General features: G+C 40.7%; 1 protein-coding gene across 1 annotated transcript in view; it reads right to left on the bottom strand.

The window, feature by feature from the left end:
• Slc1a6 (solute carrier family 1 (high affinity aspartate/glutamate transporter), member 6) overlaps nucleotides 1–11,294 on the bottom strand; it is a 44,274-nt gene extending 32,980 nt beyond the window's left edge. The window contains exon 1 of the mRNA XM_005406102.1: nucleotides 11,164–11,294. The gene's annotated coding sequence lies outside the window, so the exon portion shown is untranslated. The remainder of the gene's footprint in view (nucleotides 1–11,163) is intronic.
• Between the last annotated feature and the right edge of the window lie 5,838 nt (nucleotides 11,295–17,132).

The following is a 17,132-nucleotide window of genomic DNA, read 5'->3' as shown; positions in this document are numbered from 1 at the left end:
GATATGTAATGTAACAACCACTGTTGCTTCGTATTATTTTGTCTTGAGACTCTGTATCACTTTGAATGTTCTTGCTTTGATTTGTTTATGTTTGTGATACTGGGATGCTGCTACTGTTCTATTTCTTTCTTTGTTTCTTACCTACTACTCTCTTTAAAATAAAATGAAATAAATAAAAAAATAAAAGGTACAGATCTTGGGTCTGGGCTACCTGAGTTTGAAATCCACTTATTACTTTATTAGTTCTGTAAGCCTACTACACAGTGTCTAATTTCCAAGGCTTAGTTTCCTTATCTGTACAATGGGAATCACAGGAATCACCCTGTGCGGTTGTAGTGGGGGTTAAATAAGGCATACACAAAGGACTCAGTACAAGTTAGTTGCTGTAATTGTCCAGGCTCAGAGAAGGGTGAGGCTAGTGAGGCTGTGGATGAACATTACTGATGAATGCCACACCAGATAAACCTCAGCAACATTAGGCTCTGAAAACAAAGAATTTGGTTTAAAATGGTCAAAGGATCTGAATAAACATTTCTCAAAAGAAAAAGGAAAAAAAAGGATACACAAGTGGCCAGGTTCATCACTAATCATCAGAGAAATCCAAATCAAAACCACAATGAAATATCATCTCATGCCTGTTGGAATAGCTACTACTATTTAAAAGACAAAAAAATAACATCCAGGCATGGTGGCACACACCTATAACCCCAGGTACTCGGGATGCTGAGGCAGGAGGGGGGCAAGTTCCAGACCAACCTGGGTAGCTTATTGAGAACCTATCTCAAAACAAACATTTAGAAAACAATGGCTATGCAGCTCATTGTAGAGCATTTGCTTCATGTCCACAGGCCCTGAGTTTAATCTCAGAACTGCAGGAGATTAAAAAAAAAAAAAAAAAAAAAGACAAAGGATAGCAAGTGTCATTGAGAATATGGAAAAAGGAGAACTATTGTGCATGGCTGGTGGAAACGTAAAACAGCACAATCACTATGGAAAACAGTATGGAGATTTCTTAAACATTTAAAAATAGAACTGCAGTAGTTCTCCTGCTACTGGGTACATATCCAAAGGAGATTTTTAAAATATTATGCTCAGTGAAAGAAGCCAGGCACAAAGCATGTTGAAGAGACAGATGTCTGCCCGCGTTCATCACAGCATTTTGCACAACAGGCAAGATACTGAAGTAACCAAGGATCCACCAAATGGATAAAGAAATCTGGGGACATTACAGAAGTGCAGTAAGCCGGGCAGATACAGACAACTGCTACGTGGTCCCACTCATATGAAGAATGCTTACTGGAGGCTGGAGGGTGGGAGAACCGGGCAAATGCTGATCAAAAGACAGCAAATCTTAATTAGATAGAAGTAAGTACTAGAGACCCATCCACAACATGACGACATAATGACTACAGTTTAAAACAACACTGCATTCTTGAAAACTGCTAACAAAGTAGATTTTAAGTAGTCTCACCACAGAATAATAAGTTTGTGAAGTAATGCATATGTTAATAATACTTAACTATTCTGCAAAAAATATATGTATATTTTGATATATGCATTTCAAAATTATTATACATGGTAAATGCATACAAATTTAGCTGTCAATTTAAGTAAAATAAAAATATTTAAAAATCACACTTAAACCTGGATGTAGTGGCACACACCTGTAATCTCAGCACTTGGGAGGCTGACGCAGGAGGATCATTGCAAGTTTGAGACCAGCCTGGGCCACAAAGTGAGCTCAAGGCCAGCCTGAACTGCATAGCGAGACCCTGTCTCAAAAAGACCAAAAAAAAAGTAAAACTAAGTACACTTAATGGAAAAAGGCAGTCACAAAGTCACATAGTATATGAGTCTATTTATATGAAACATCCAAAGTATGTAAATCCAGAGAAATAGAGTTTGGTGGTTGCCAAACTCAGGGAGGGGAAGAGGTGACTGCTAAAGGGGTCAGGGTTTCCTTTGGAGACATAAAAATAGTATGGAATTAGATGGGGTGAAAGGTACATAACATCTTGAATTATACTAAATGCCACTGAGTTGTATTCTTTGAAATGGTTCATTTTATGTGACATGAATTTCACCTCAGTGAGACAGAAGTCAAGGAGTGCCCAAATCCTCAGACTGAAGATACATAATATTTCAGTGCAATAGTTTTTAATATTCCAAACTTAACAAAAAAACAGCATGTTTACCAAAAACATCACCTCTAACCTATCCAGCATTAAAAGAGGTAACGAGGCAAAACAAATACATAAAAACTCCACAAAGAACAAAAGATCAACATGGTAAATAAAGATAGGATCAGAACTCTTAGTGAGGTGTGATGGCTCACATTTGTAACCTCAGGACTTTGGGAGGCTGAGGCATGAGGATGGCAAGTTCTAGCCCTGGGCAACTTAGCAATTTAGCGAGGCCCTGTCTCAAAATTAAAAATAAAGGGGCTGGGGATTTAGCTCAGTGGCAAAAGCGCCTGCCTGGCAAGCGCAAGGTCGTGAGTTCGGTTCCCGGTACCGGAGAAAAACCAGAAAAACAAAAAAAAAAAAAAAAAAAAAAAAAAATTAAAAATAAAAAAAGGTATAGGGATAAAGCTCAGTATAAAGGCCCTGGGTTCCATCCCAAGTACGCAGCGGGAGGGGAGAATCAGAACTGCTTATTTTTCTTGTTTAGCTATGTGGGATTACCGGTTCCCTTGTTAACATTTTAATACTTTATTCACCATGGATTTTTTTTGGCATTCATTTTTAGAGGGCTTTACATTACTGATATTGGAACATTATTTAGCTAATGGCCAAGTTTGACATTTTACACACCAGGCAAGTACCTGACCCTGTGGATTTCTTGTTCTCAGGTTCTCTTACAGATACAGAAGGGACTCAAAAGGGTTAGGTATCAGGCTGCAGGGTTAATGCTAGGTGGGGCCAGGATTGGAGCCCAAGTCTGTGCGGCTGAGACACCTCCAGCCAGCCCAGGTGAACTCTGACCCATGGCTTGGCTCAGCCGGAGGAGCATCCTTGGCTGCAAGGTGGGGCCTGAACACTGGCTGAGCCACCTTCACTCAGAGGAGCCAGAGACAGCAGAATCCAGGCTAATTCCTCTGTGGGAAATGCTCCCTGTCAATTAATTAGGACAGAGCTAGCCTAAGGCAACCCCGGAGCCCCCAGAGTCATTAAGGGAGAGGGGCCTCTCATTAGCAGCCAGCAGCTTCCCCGCTGTTCCCAAGGCCCCAGAGGGAGGAGGGGAGGGGGAGCAGGACCAGGTCTCCCTCTCCCCATCCCCTCTCCTCCTTTGGGACCACAGTGGCCTCATGCGCAAGGGAGGTGTCTGGAAAGCAGAACCAGAACTTCAGAGGATGTAAAAAGGGGAAAGTAAGCAATGAAAGACTAGAGGTTGCCTCTCAAATTCACTCTGCTTTTACATTTCTATGAAATATTCATAATATGTAAGTCCATAAAGACAGAAAGCAGATTAGCAGTTGTCAGGGATAGTGATGGAGAAAAGTGGTGGCTGTGAACAGGGCCTGAGTTTCACTTTGGGATGAGGATGAAGTTCTTGAACTGCACAGAAGTGATGGGTGCCCAACATCACCTTTTAGACATAATACACACTAAATAGACTGCAGTATAGTGTAAACATGAAGTTTTTTTCAATACTAGGGCTAGAACCGAAGGCCTTGTGCATAGTAGCAAGTATTCTAGCGCTGAGCTATCCAGGGTCTTTTTTATTTAGAGAGGGTTTAGACAGGGTCCTACTATGTAGTTCAGGCAAACTTAAAGTCACTGTGTAGCCCAGGTTGGCCTCAAACTTGGAAAAGTTCTCCTGCCTCAGCCTCCCAAGTGCTAAGATTACAGGCATACACCACTGCGCCTGACTAAACAACTTTTATATGGAAAAGAAACCAAATAGATAGATAGATAAATAAATAAATAGATAAATAAATAAATAAGTATTCACTTACCTGGCTTTATTGCAATTATTTTCCTTATTGCAGAGTATGGAACTAAAATGGCTCATCTGAGGTCTGACTGCATAGTCAAAACAGACTTCACCTTTCGAAAGAAGGAACTTCTATATGTCCACCAACAGATGAATGGATACAGAAAATGTAGTATTTACACACAATTGAGTACTAATCTGCCATAAAGAATGATAAACACAAGTCATTTTAGGAAAATGTATGCACCTTGAGATCATAATGTTAAATGAAATAAATCAGACACATAAGCTTAAATACTCATATATGAGAAACTCAATATGTAAATAAAGAGCAAAATAAAAGACAGATAACAGGGAAAAAAGAGAGAAAAAAACAAGTTACTATAGTCCAGGATGGACAATGCATCTAAAAATGTACCTTACTTTAGTATAATTATGTGTTTTATGGGTTTTTGGCCTATTGGTACAGTTGTTAATCTCTATGTATGATAAATTAACCTTATAAGGGCTGATAAGATAAATGAATGAGTTTGATGCTGGGAAAAAGAAAAAAGGAAGGTGGGGAAGGGGGAAAAGAAAAAAACTGAGATGTGTTACATGCATGCACCAATGTCCCACAGTGAACGTGATCATTATGTACTGCACACATGGACTAACAAGAATTTTACAAAAGAAGGAATGAAATTCTGGAGCGAAGAGTCTAGCTCAGTGGTAGAGCACTTGCCCACCATGTGAAAGACCCTGGGTTCCATCCTGAGCACTACAGAGAAAATACAGAAAGGAGGAGGGAAGGAAGACTACAGGGAAGGAAGGAAGGAATTCTGTCATTTGCAGCAATATGGATGAACCCAGATGACAAAGCAGTAAGTGCAATAAGCCAACCACAGAAAGGCAAAGACCACATGATCCATTCATGTGTAGAGCGCTGGGGGATATAGCTCCGTGGCACAAGCACCTGCCTGGCAAACACAAGGTCCTGTGTTTGAAAAAAGTAAATAAATAAATAAATCATTCATGTGTAGAGGCTAAAGAAGTTGAACTCAAAGAAGCAGTAAATAAGATGGTGGCTACCACCAGCCCTGGGTGGTTTGGGGCAGGAGAGAAAGGATATAAAATTTCACTTGCAACAAATCAAGTCAAGAGTATATTGTGCAAAGTAGTGACCATAGTTAAATAATATAGCATAGTGACTGTATCCTTGAAAAAGCCTGAGAATGAATATAAAAGGTTCTCACCACCAAAATGATAACTAAAAAGATGCATACATTAATTAGCTAGTCACCCACTACAGATACATTTCAAAGCATCATGTTGTACATGCTACATGAATGCAATTCCTTCAGTTTTAAAATAAATAAGTGACTTTTTAAAAATTATAGAGCCCAGTGTTGATGTAAATAATTGCATTATGTTGCAACTATGAACAAAGGTAAAATCTAAAATCTGACATTAAAAAGAGAAAAAATAGCAGAAGGCCTTGAGTATGATCCCCAGCCTTGGCTCAAAAACAAAGAGGCAGAGTACAGTAGTAGAAATGTCCTCAGTGTTAGACCCAGGTGTTGGGGGTCCCAGAAAGGGACACTGGAAAGATATATCATTGATAAATATTACCGAGAGGTAAGAGATCAATTTTTTAAACATTTTTATTAACAAGATCATGCATGTTTGTTGAAGAAAATTTGGAAAATGCAGGAAGTATAAAAGGAAACCCCTCTCCCCCCAAGTCACCCAAACCATATTCATAATCACCATTTAAATGTTGATGGATTACTTTCCAGATACAGATACTGTTTCCCCCATCAAAATGAGAATCCTGCCCACATGCTAGCGTAATACAGGTGCACGTGGAGGACATGATGCTAAGCAAAATAAGAGAGACACAAAAGAACGCATATTGTATGATCCCACTTATCCGAAACACCTAGAATGATTAAAATACTGACAGGAAGCACAACACAGTCCCTAAGAGCTGAGAAGTCCAGAGACAATGGAGAATTGTTGTCTGAGGGGGTTAGGGTCCTAGTTGCAGAAGAAGGATAGTGGCAACTTTGCACAGTGACGTGACTGTGCTCAGTGCCATGGAATTTTACCCTTAGGAGGGGTTGAGACTGTAAATTTTGTGCTATGTACACTTCACCACAGTGGAAAAATGGAATCCTTTGGTCAGTTTGTTATCCTGTCAGTGACAATGAGACAGCGAGTCACTGAACTTCAAGCAGTTATCAGTATCTGACAGATCTTGAAACTCTGTTTTAGTTTTTCATGTTCTCTCTTCCCTGCTGATGGGAAGCTCCAGGAGGGAAGGCACTTTGTCTTGTCCCTCTCCTCTCCTCTCTCCTGGTTCTCAGTCCCACACCTGACAAAGCAGGTGTTCAGTACATTGGATGCAAAGGGGTTGGATCAGGACCCAAGAACCCCAAATTCAGCTGGTGCTCAAGCCCTTCATATAAAATGGGACGTATCTGCATATACCTTATGTACATCCTCCTGTGTGCTTTAAATCATCTCTACATGACTTACAATTCCTAATATAATATAAATGCTATATAAATAGTTCTTGTATTGTTTGGGGCATAATGGCAGGCAAGGGAGAAACTCTGTACATGTTTCAATAAAGAGGCAGTTTAAAAAAAATTCTATCTGGTATTGGTTGAATGTGCAGGTATGGAGGGTTGACTGTATACACACTCTCAAATGGCTACATCTAGCCAATTAACACATGCATTACCTCACAAACTGATGAAGTTTTGTGATGGAGCTTTTAACAACCACTCCCTTCACATTTTTCAAGAATACATCATCACTATGGTCACCTTGTTGTGCAATAGATCACTTGAAATTTATCCCTCTTGTCTAACTGTAAGTATGTATCCTCTGATCAACATCTCCCTTATTCCTCTTCCCATGAGCTATGCCTGCTCCTGGTAAATGCCATTCTAGTCTACTAGTCCAACTTGTAGTTTCCACCGGTGAGTGATACCAAATTGTATTTGTCTTTCTGTGCCTGGCTAATTGCCATGAATGTAACATCCTGCAGGTTCATCCATGTTGTCACAAACGACAAGATTCCACTTTTATGGCTGAATAGTATTCCCCTGTATCTATGGAAGCATGCCTCACAGGGTTTCTTATAATATTTTCACTCTCAGGCTGATTGAACCTGCAGCTGCAGAACCCAAGGTTATGAAGAGTCCATTATACTTTTGAAGTCACTCACTCTATCAATCCATTAAGAAAGAGAAGGCCAGGAGTGTTCCTCAGTGTTGGATTCCTTTCCCGGCATAAGCAAGGTGAGAGAGATAAGACAGAGAGAGAGAAAGAGAGAGAGAGAGAGAGAGAGAGAGAGAGAATTTTCCAGTCAACCTTCAACCCCACTCTACATTTCTCCGACATAATTTGCATTCCAGGTGGCAGAACTTTGTGGACCATATCAAAGGATAGCCTGCCTTGGTGGATCTGGTAGGTTTAGTTTAAAGGAAGTCCCAGTAGATGAGAAAACCAGAGCAAGTGAAGATGAGAAACCTAGCTAGGTATGGTGGTGCATGCCTGTCATCCCAGCACTCTGCAAGGCTAAAGCAGGAAGATCACAAGTTAAACTCAGTTTGGACAGTTTAGCAACTTAGCAAGAGACTGTCTCAAAACATAAGAAATAAAAATGGTTAGTTGGGCATGAGGCTCGGTGCAAAGGCCCTGGGTTCAACCCTCATTACGACAGATGAGTAGATGACTGAATGAATGAACAAGAGAAACCAGGAACTTTGAAGGTAAACTTCAGACAGCCCAGGGAGCAAATGGCAAATTCTCTCTTGTTTGTTCTTTTAGTATCAAAGCTTACAGTATGCATAGACAAGAGGGAACACCACATGGAGATGAGCCAGGAGTAGGCAGGGGACCTCAGACTAAAGGGATAGATGGCATTATTAGTACACTCATTTCCTAGGAATACCATAACACACTCTGTAATCTGTGCCTATAATTACAGGCACACACCTGTAATGCCAGCAACTCAAGAGGCTGAAGCAAGAGGATGGCAAGTTCAAGACCACCCTGAGCAACTTAACAAGACTCTGTCTCAAACTAAAAATTTTTAAAGGGCTGAAGTAGAGCATTTGCCTACCAGGTGTGAAGCCCTTGGTTCAATACTCAGCATAAAAAAATAGAGAACAGAAATTTATTCATGCAGTCCTGGAGGACAAAGTTGGAAATTAAGGTGTTAGCAAGGCCATGCTACCTCCAAAAACTCTAGAGGAGGATCATCCCTGGTGTGGTCTAGATTCTGGTAGATGTTAGGATCCTTAGCATCCCTTAGTTTGCAGATCCCCCATCTTGTATATCAATCCTCACTTTATCTCTTTTATTTGTACATTTGTGGTACATAATAAATGTACTCATTGTGGACAGTTGGTACATATACATGGCACATCTTAATTCTTTTACGCCCCATTCCCTTCCCTCCTTCCCAACATCTCTTAATCCCTACCCACTTATCAAAGATCTATCTCCCTATTTGCTCTGTCTTTTATTTTGCTCTTTGATTTATTTGTACTTTGTTTACTCATATAAGAGAAACCATACACTATGTAAGCTTGCATGTCTGATATCACTTCATGTTGTGGATTCAAGGTCCTCACTTTATTTTAACTGACAAACAAAAATTATATCTAATCAGCCCTTCCTATCTGTGGGTTCCATATCTGCAGGCTCCACATCTGTACATTCAATGACCACTTACTGAAAATGCTATTTTAGGATTAAGAATGTAGCTCAATAACAGAGCTATACTCTACACTAAATGATAACCATTTTACTCTCAGTGAGTTGAACACTTTTAGATGCCACATATAACTGAGGTCGGCAGTATTTACCTTTCTATGACTGACTTATTTCACCTAATGTAATGTCCTGCAAGTTCATTCAAGTCCTCATGAATGACAGGATATCTTTCTTTCTTATGGCCGAATAGTATTCCATTATTTATAGGTGCCATACTTTCTTTGTCCATCCATCCACTGATGAGCACATAGGTAGATTCTGCACCTTGGCCATTATGAATCAGGCTGCAGTGGTCAGGGAAGAACAGATACCTCTCTGACACACTGACTTCAATTCCTTTGTTGATCATCATGCCATTCTCTTATCCTCCCACACGCATTTGTCTTGTTACAAGAACACCAGTGAATTAAGGCCCACCCTACTCCAGTGGCACCTCATCTTAACTAATGATGTCAGCAATGTCTCAAAATAAAATATAGGGGGCTGGCATGTGTCTCAGTGATAGAGCTCTTGCCTAGCAAGCATGAGACCCAAAGATCTGTCCCAAGTACTGCATGAAAAAGAAGGGAGGGAAGGAAGGAGGAAGGAAGAGAGAGACAGAAGAGACAGAGAAGAAAGGAGAAGTATAAAAAAAGGACAGTGGATGGAATTCAAGTTCCAAAAGGTCAACGATTTCAACTCCTAGTGGTCAAGCTGAATGGAATGGAAAAGATGTTATGGAATTTGCCAACTGCAATAGGACATTGATAACCTTTGCCTGAGGCACTTCAAGGGACTGATTGGATTAGACATGTGGGGCCAGCCCTTGTCACTAACCGACCCGCACAGTCACCACCTGTGCAGGTGGTGACCAGGAAGAACAAGGAGTATCCTCTTCTCACAGCCTGGGGCTTCCCACTGTCTCCCAACACCTCCACCAGGAAAGCGACCTCATTTCTCAAAGACAAAACAGATTCTAGGTCATATCCCCCTGGAACGAGAGACCAGTTGATGTGATTATCTCCAAGAGAAAAGGGGGGCATCTACTAAAAGTAGAAGCTGGTGCCCCAGAAGGGAAGACATCGGGGAACCTAAAAAGGGGTCTCTGATAATTACCTGCCAAGATTTCAGAGCAAAGGGCATCACCCTGTAATACCAAAAGAGAAAGAGGAAAGAACAGCTAGAAGTTTTAAAAGGTTCTCCCTCCCCACCCATCCTGCAGTCTCGCTCTGCTTCATCCAAGGGCAGAGCTCTATTCCCTACTCCGCATTGTTCATTATACACATATGCATACAGGTGACCCTGGAAAAGATGATTACCAAAAGCAATTTCTATAAAAACTTCCTTTATTATAAAAATCAGAGAGCTAATTTCACAAAGAAATGTTCATTCCCCATTGGCCTGAATTAGAAATATTTGGACCTCAGAGGTTTGGAAGAAGGAGATGTGTATAACTACAAATGCACGTGCACACACACATACACACACACACACACACACACACACACACACACAGAGATAGAATGAAATGAAGAACATTTTCATAGTAGGTATGTCTGGATAGTACAATTTAAATGCTTTTTACTCTTTTCATTGTATTTTTCTGTATTTTACATTTTTACACAATATGCACCCATTTCTTTCATAGCATAAAAGCAAGCTTATCTGACAGTTCAGGAGAGGTATTTGGGCTTGAAGAGTAATGAGAAATTTTTCCAGAACTTGGGCTAATGTGTAAAGTCCTCCCTCAATATTCATGGGGTACTGCTTCCAAGGCCCTATTTGAATACCAATATCCTTGTGTGCTCAGATCCCTTATGGAAAATATTGTGATATTTCCACAGAACCTATGCCCATCCCCCATACATTTTCAATCATCTCTAGATTATTTATAATACTGGATACAATGTAAATGCTATAGAAACAGTTGTTGCATTGCGTGGGAATAAGAAGAAAAGTCTGTACACGTTCAGTACACACAGCCTTTCTCCTGCATATTTTTTATCTATCATGGGTTGAATCTATAGATGTTGGATCCCAAGCTATAAGGCCAACTGCACATTTATGTGCATTTCTTGAATGTCATTTCAGATTCATCACACATCCTTGAATCACTCCCAGCCCTGCAATCGATGGTTTCTTCCGGATACCTACCACTCCATGCCTCACCAATAGGCTTTAAAAGTAGAGCACAAGACGGTTTACCTATTCTTTAAATGCAGGGCATGCGTATAAGGCTAGAAAAGTATCTCAAATGGACCATCAATGCCAGGAGTGACAAGTGTGCTTCAGGAGTTTATATGGAAAGTCAAAGCTGAGGTTGGGCAATGAAATGAAAAGTTGGCCAGGTCCAATTAAGCAATATAGGTCTGTACCATTGTTAATGCTTAGATAATAATATTAGCTGCTAATAGTGTGACAGTGTGAATGTACTGAACCATAATTCAGGATGACATAGAATGTAACCACACTCACAGTTCTAGTGAATTTCATCAGAGACCCATGTGGGAGCTGAAGTTCTCAGATGTAGGCCTGGCAGAAGAAGTCTTATTCAGCAGGGTGTGGTGGTGCATTCCTGTTATCCCAGCTCTTGGGAGGCCAAGGCAAGAGGACTGCTGTGAGCTCAAGGTCAGTCTGGGCTCCATAGTGAGTTCAAGGCCAGCATGGAAGAGTGAAACCCTGTCTCAAACAAACAAACAAAAGCAATCTTATTGAGATATCTCTTAGGCAGTTTGGTACAAGTGCTGTCCATGTGAGACCTCTCTTTCTCTCCCTCTCTCTCTTTCTCTCCCTCTCCCTCTCCCTCTCCCTCCTCCTCCTCCTCCTTCCACCTCTCTCCTCTCTGCGCCTCCTGGCTTGAGGCAGCTCATTCATGTGTTCACCCAACTAATAAAAATGAAAAGTCCGCACTTGCCCAATGTTTGCTGAGTGTCAGCCATGATGCTAAGTGCTTCACTCACATGAGCTCATTTCATCCATGCAACAATTCTATTATCCCAATTGACAGGTGAAGAAATATAAGCATACAGCAGTTAAGTGATTTGCCCAAGGTCATGCAGACAGTAAGTATCGGAATTATAATGTGAACCCCTAATTGTCTGGCTCCGGAAGAGTGACTATGACACTATCCTGACGCTTGTGGTTTGGCGAGGTGGATGCCACTGGTCCCAGCAGGTAACAAAATACTAAATCTGCATTCCCACAAACCTTTGAAGTAAGCCTCCATCACTAGAGGCTACCTGCCTCCAGCTCTTCCTGATGACTCTAAAGAACACACAGTGAGTCACCAGCAAGGGCTGCCAGGGATCCTTTGGTTTTCCATCTTATCCCTCCCCACTACCAAACAAAACGTTGGTTCTGCAAAGCCCTAACCATTCATTCCTTCTTCGTCTTTGCACTTCTCATTTTTTAACAAGAAATCATGTATTGTAATACATATTGTTGTTCATGTACAAAACTTAAGAGTTTTTCATTGGTCAAAATAAGGTGTTAATCTGGTTTTCATAAGTCATCCAAATTTTAGAGATAGTTATAACCAAAGCTAGAGGGACTTGTGACAAAATGTTAGACTCCCTCAGGAAAGGGGTCTAAGTGCCAGTGGGTTACAATTGCTATCTCTTAAAAACAGTTTCTAAATTACCTGTCAGCTCTAATGCTCATGCTTTGATTATACATGCTCTAATTTCTTGGAAAATTTGTTCTTGCCTAGAGCATGCCAGACCCCAGGTAATCATACAGATAAAACCTATAATAAATATGCTAGATTACTTTTAGATTCCTTTTACTGGGATCCACCAGATGTTATCTAGAGAGAGGGTTATAGGACACATATCAAGGCCTTAACTAACTATACTCAGCAGGCCTTAAGTGACACCACAGCTGCATTCTGTCTCTCTGTCTCTCTCTCTCTCTCTCTCTCTCTCTCTCTCTCCCCTAAATAAAAAAGTAAAATTAATAAAACAGACCATCCTCCAAAATCAAGATGGCATTAGATATCCTAACACCAGCACAGGGGATACTCGTGCAATTATAAAAACTAAATGTTGTGTGTACATTCCTGATTCTTGCACCAATATCTTGATAGCTGTTTAAGATATTAGATGACAGGACTAGGGATACAGCTCAGCAGCACAAGTGCCTGCCTGGCAAGCACAAGGTCCTGAGTTCAACTCATGGTACCAAGAAAAAAAAAGATACTAGATGACAAAGCAATGACATATCCCACTTAGAAATTCCCTGGACCTTATCCTTATCCTCTTTATAGGAAGCCATCACTAGCTTCTCTTGGTAAAAATCTTTATGACTGTATTCATAATTATCCTGCTGATCTTATTATTTGGCCCATGTATACTTAATTGTTTCTTTGGCTTTGTCTCCTCCAGACTTAAAGCTACATGCCTACCCAAGATAAAAATGCCTGGTGTCTATCGAGGGCCTTTAGCTAGACCCTCTGGAGAGTATCTCTGACTGCTGATCAAGAACTATGACCCCCTTCAGCCTGAAGAAGCCGGAGCAGTCATGGCCCTTTGTTCCCTCACAGCAATTCGGCTTACTTCTTCACAGGGGGGATTACTATAGTCAGCTGAGTTAGACAGAAATATTATAGGCAGTCAGACAGGGCCAGGCCCTCAAAGGAGCTACTGCAGAAGATGGGAAACCTTGCTACCTTGCAAATGGAGAGATAAGCACTTCCTCTGCGGGCCAGACCTCAAGACAAAAGATTAAACAAATACACCCACCTACCTCCCTAGGGGCGGACATCAGGGATTGATATTCTAAATAGGTAGCAATCACCTTAAAAAGTCACTGACCCAACCCCCTATAGGAAAATCCCCTGTTCTGTATTCCTGCCTGCCTGCTATATGACTCCTTTCCTTACTTGATCCTGATTTAATCAATTTTACCTAAACAATTATACTTTTAATCTTATTGGCTGATCATAGTTTTGTCCCACCTCATGCCCACCTTGTGATTTCCAAGTTTTTCCCCCACCTTGGACCCGCCTCACCTTGTGGTTTTGTGCTGTAAAATCCCTAGGAAAGGCAGGGTCTTTGGCAACCCACTCAGGTATCCTTCTGTCCCTCTTTCAGACAGAAGCTTTTTTTTTCAATAAATATACTCTGCTCTTAAAATAAAAAAGAAATCATTTATTCATTCTACCACTCTTTTAATAAATACTAAGTATTAATAAATACTATTCAAAAAATACTCACTTGCTATGAGCTACTGTTTGTGGTGGGTGCTAAATGGTGTAGTATAAAGGGAGAGGTAAATTCACTGTCCTCGTGAAGCTCACAGTCTGATGGGGAAGACAACAGAAACAAGTAAAAAACAAATATGTATCAACAATTGGATGAGTAAACAGTGAAGGTGTACAAATGCAGTGGAATGTTATCCAGCCATAAACAGGGAAGAGATACTGAGCTGTGCTAGTGTATGGATAAATCTTGACAACATGATGACATGTGAAAAAAGCCAAACGTAAAAGGTCACAACATTATATAACTCCATTTACATGACACATCCACCACAGCCAAATCCATCCAGATGGGAAGCAGATTAGTGGTTACCAGCAACTGAGGAAATGACTGCTAGTGGGGATGGAGTTCAATCTGGAATTGATGAAGTCTCAGAATTAGAAGTGGTGGCTGGGCAGTGTTAGGAATGTACTAAGTGTCTCAGGACTATACACTTCTAAATCATTCACTTTCTTAATAAGAATCCCATCCAAATAAAATCAAATGGTGACAGCATGCTATTGGTACCATTCACCCTTTCATGGATACTGAAAGACCTAATGAGTGCCATGAGCTCCACTAGGCATGAACATTCACGACTAGGAGGCTCCTGCTCTCAGGACCCCAGGGCAGGTGAGGAGAGATGAAAAATTTTGAAGTAAACAAATAAATGGGTAAGAGAATTTCCGAGAGGGTGAGGGCCATGGAGTCACTAAAGAAAATGTAAAACTAAGACACCTACTTTTGACTAGTCAAGGAAGGTCTTCCTGAAGGAAACCATATTAGTCCATTTTCTATTGCTATAATGAAACACTTAAAACTGGTTATTTTGAAGAAGAGAGATTTTCACTCATAGCTTTAGAGGCTGAAAGTCCAAGAACAGGGCATTCGATCTGTTCAGAATCTGGTAAGGCTACATCACAAGATGGCAGATAAACAGGAAGGGGAAAGACTACGCAGAAAAGAGCACACACAGAGGACAGGAAGCCAAAGAAGGATTCAGAGATCAGTTTTTCTCTTGGATAACAACTGCAGAACTAACCAGGATCCCATGATACCCACATTCATCGCCCTCAAGGACAATGCCCCCAGTGACCTAACTACCTGCCACTGGAATCCATCTCTTCAAAGTTTCCACACCTCCCTTCACTGCCATATTGGTGACCAGACTTCCAGCACATCAGCTCTTCAAGGACAAGTCACATCTAACCCAGAGTAGACACCAAAGAATAGTAGACCACAGCAGAGGCCAGCAAGCCAGAGAAAAATCTCAAGGGAAAAAGATACAATCAAAAGAGTAACAATAAGTGCAGAAGTCCTAGGGCAGGAGGAATTAGCTAACCTCTAAGAGGAACACATAGAGAGCCAAGGGGATTAGAGACAGTAAGTGGACCTGGGGGTGAGAAATAGAAGGCAAATTAGTTGAGGGAAGTTTAAAAAGCCAGATTATGCAGGACTTTGTGAAAAGTTTTTAGGCTTGAAGTCTAATAAGGTCCACTGAAGGGCTTTAAGTAAATTAGTGATGTACTCTAGATTAAAACATCACCACTAGCTGTGTCATGGAGAACGGATTTAAGGAAACCAAGCAAAAGAAAGGAAGGAAGGAGACCAGGTCGGTGACATACAATAATTCTAACGGTCTGACTGGGGATGAATTTTAAACGTAGGACTTGTTTTAAAGGTAGAACTTGTTGATGGATAGAATGTGAAAGCTAAAAAATTAAGGAAGACTTCTAACTGTGTTTGGTTTTTCTGTTTTGTTTTGTTTCTAAATTTTTAACATGAGCAGTTGGGGTGGATGGTGTGTCAACTATCAAGTCAAAGGGGCAGGAAGAAACCGATGAGAGTCATCAGAAGTTTGCTTTGGTGACTGCTAAGTTTGACAGGCCTCTGCTAGAAGGAAACAAAGAAGAAAACAAAGTGATCAGATGAAGAAATATAGAGAACGGACAGGATGAACAGTTATCTCTCCACTTTCCCCAGACTCTTATCTGCCTCCTAGGAAAGAGGAAGTGATGAGACACATAGTTTTCCCTCCATCATCTAAACAGGAAGTTCAGCCATGACTCTCCCTCCCAGTTTGTCTTGCAGCCAGGCATTGCCACGTGACACAGACTTTGCCAATCAAGTGAAGCCACCTCTGATGCTGGGATCTAAATAAGCAAGAAGTAAAACCGCAGAGAACCGCTGCAGGAGCAGGAACATTCTCCAGGGAAAGTAGACACAGATTAGTTGTCATCAGTGATATCTTCATCCTATGGCTCACCACGTGTTTTGCTTTGTTTCTTTCGTTTGTTTTTTGTTTTTGTTTTAGATCTTTATGTTTTTGATACATAATGAATACATTCAGCCTGGGGAGTTGGTACTTATACATATCACACCTTAGGTACTTTTACTTCCTCTTCTCCTCCTGTCTCTCCCTTTCCTCTCCTCTCCCTCCATCCCTACAGTCCCTTTCCATCTACAAAGGTCCACCTCCCTACCTTTTATTTTGATCTTTAAATTATTTATACTTTGGGTTTCTCATATATGAGAAATCATGTAATATTTAACCTTCTGTGGCAGATTTATTTTGCTTAACATTTTGGTTTCAAGGTGCATCCATTTCCCTACAAATCGCTCAAATTTATCTTCCTTTATGGCTAATACTCCATCGTGTATATCTACCACATCTTACGTATCCTTTCACTTGTGGGTGGACGTATAGGCTATTTCCAAGATTTAACTATTGTGAGTTGTACTGTTAGAAACCTGGGCATGCATGTATCACTATGACGACTTGAACTCTTTTGGGAAGATATCCAGAACAGGTATAGTTGGATCAATGTTTTGTTCTTAATTTTTTTGTCTGTAACCTGACCTTGAGGCCATCTCTGTGACTTGCACTAAAAATCCTGATGGGAGAAAGTAGGGCTTAGTCCTCATGTTAGGGGAAAACCCCGTAAAATACGGAAATGGGCTCTGAAATTGAGAAGAAGCCAGTGATGAAAAGGAGTATTCCACACGGAGAGAACAGGAATTGGGAATGAGCTTAAGTTGTGTTTAGAGCTGTAGAAAGGACTATTTTGCTGAAAAGTGTTTATTCTAAAGTGTGTTGTCCTTGATGCTATTATAAATAAAACCATTTCTCTAACTTTATTTTTGGGTACAGCTTAAAAATATAATTGATATCTGCATACCAATTTTGTATTTGTCAAAACTTTCTAA

Source organism: Chinchilla lanigera, unplaced genomic scaffold (genome assembly GCF_000276665.1).
Source record: "Chinchilla lanigera isolate Chin_1 unplaced genomic scaffold, ChiLan1.0 scaffold00094, whole genome shotgun sequence".
NCBI classification, from domain to species: domain Eukaryota; kingdom Metazoa; phylum Chordata; class Mammalia; order Rodentia; family Chinchillidae; genus Chinchilla; species Chinchilla lanigera.
This window is presented reverse-complemented; position numbering and strand designations above follow the sequence as displayed.